The sequence below is a fragment of the Littorina saxatilis genome, linkage group LG8 (assembly GCF_037325665.1).
Source record: "Littorina saxatilis isolate snail1 linkage group LG8, US_GU_Lsax_2.0, whole genome shotgun sequence".
In the NCBI taxonomy this organism is placed as follows: Eukaryota; Metazoa; Mollusca; class Gastropoda; order Littorinimorpha; family Littorinidae; genus Littorina; species Littorina saxatilis.
This window is the reverse complement of record NC_090252.1, coordinates 38,447,840-38,450,339: the sequence shown is the minus strand read 5'-3', so window position 1 is coordinate 38,450,339 and position 2,500 is coordinate 38,447,840.

The following is a 2,500-nucleotide window of genomic DNA, read 5'->3' as shown; positions in this document are numbered from 1 at the left end:
GGAATTCCATAGAGACGCTCCTGAGAAGGCTAAACTTGACTTATACAAGTCTAGACGAGGGATGGGGGGAATCAGGTTCTGGGAACCATACCTTTTTGTGGGTTCCATGTCTTTTGAGCGCCAACATTTGAGCGCCAACATTTGAGCGCGAACATTTGAGCGCCGCAACATTACAGCGCCGCACATTACAGCGCCGCACATTACGGCGCCGCACATTACAACGACGCACATTTGAGCGCCGGGTCGAGTATATGTATCACGAAAGACGTGAGTGTGTGCTTAGAGTTATTGTAGTCTGCAGCATAAGATAAGATAAGCGCCTTATAAATAACCTTATTATTATTATTATTATTATTATTATTATTATTATTATTATTATTATTATTATATGGGATGTCACACGTACGGAATAGGCGATGTGAACTGTTGTCGCACAGCTAAGGAGCAGAGTACGCTCGTACAGAAATGAACTCACACACACACACACTGTAACCTGCGTGAGAATGAACTCACACATCGATGTCACTCACACGTACGGAATAGGCGATGTGAATTGCTGTCGCACAGCTAAGGAGCAGAGCACTGTATTAGTTTCAACCACAGCACTTGTACTGAGACTAGCGGTAAGATGGCAGAAACGTACCTGAGCAAAAGAAATAAAGAAAAATTGACTGTTGGCGGTTATGCATTCCGCTTTGACAAGAGGAGCTCGAATGATCTCTTTTGGAGATGCGACCAAAAACTCTGCAAAGCCAGGATACATACAAGGAATGGGGAGGAAGTACTCGAGATCGGAGACCATCAGCATGCCCCAAATCTTCCAAAAGTGGAGGCTGACAAAGCCTTAAATCGCATGAAGTCCCAAGCACACACAACGCGGGATGCCACTCGTCAAATTCTGGCGGATGTCCACGACATATTATCTCAAGCTACAGTGCTAAGTCTTCCCAGCAAGTTTTCCATGACAAGGTCTATTCAACGACAGCGGCAACGCAACAACTTGCCCAGGTTACCAGGCTTGATCGACACAATGGAAGGTCTGGCCTTCACCTTCATGTTTTAGATCATTTAAGTGCTTTTAGTCATCCCGGTGATTTTAATGTGCCAGCGCGCCCGTTGTTCATGTTCAGTCGTCAATAAAAGTATGCAAATGACACCTACGGCGCTGAAATGTCCGGCGCTGTAAAGTGCGGCGCTGAAATGTCGCGGCGCTCAAATGTGCGGCGCTCAAAAGTGCGGCGCTAAAATGTGCGGCGCTCAAATGTTGGCGCTCAAATGTTGGCGCTCAAAAGTCGTGTCACCCTTTTTGTGGCATGTCTGAAATGTAATTTTAAATATCCAGGAACATTATTGTTAATTACTTTGTACATAAAGACAGCCTTGTTTAGCGTCAACTGATCTTTCAAGGGAAGGAAATTAAGGAGCTTTAATTGATCATCTGTTGGCTTATTTGACTCATGCAGAATTAGTTTTGCAGCACGGCGATGAAGAGAATTGAGTCGTTTGAGATGAACATTTCTGCAGTTATCCCAAAGTGTTGAAGCAAAGTTGATATGGGGCATTATGTGAGCGTAAAAAAACAACTTGAGTGCTTCCACATCGGCATAATGTCTTAATTTAGACAATAAGTACAAATTTTTAGATACTAATTTGCAAATTTTACTCAAGTGAGTTTGCCATTTCAATTCTTGATCAACGGTAACCCCTAATAATTTATGCTCTTTAACTTGTTGCACTTGAGTTGAATCAATTGACAGTTGAAGTTGTAAGGGTTTTAATTGGTTTTTTGTCTAGTTGTAATCACCATACTTTTCGTCTTAACAGGGTGAATAACCATTGCTTTAGTGGTGCATCATTCTGTCATCTCATCTATACATTTTTGAAGAGATTGGTTGACGGCTACCAAAGACTTCTGACTGGTGTGGATTGATGAATCATCCGCAAAGAACTCACATCTTACTTTCTCATCTGACACATGAAGAGGTAAATCATTTATATAAATACAGAACAATATAGGTCCTAATACAGACCCTTGAGGCACACCACTTTTGACAAAATCATTCGACGAAGTTTTACAGTTGATGAATACATATTGTTTCCGTTTTGAAAGATATGATTCGAAGAAGGCACAAGCAGAGTCATCTTTTAAGTAGCAATGTAATTTCTTTAATAATAAGGAGTGGTCTACAAGGTCAAAGGCTTTTTTAAAGTCCAGGAATAACGCTCCTGTTACTTCGGACTCATTAATAGCTGATAACCAAGTTTCACATACAGAGCTGAGAGCAGTGTGGCATGAATGCTTAGAGCGAAATCCAGACTGAAATGGATGAAACAAATTCATTCGTTCCATATATTCCAGTAAATATTTCTGAATATGCTTCTCCAAAGGCTTAGATAAAACAGGTAAGAGGGAAATTGGTCGAAAGTTGTTAGGGTCCGTAAGATCCTTGCTTTTTGGGAGTGGCACTACCTTGGCACATTTTAAAATAGAGGGAAAAAG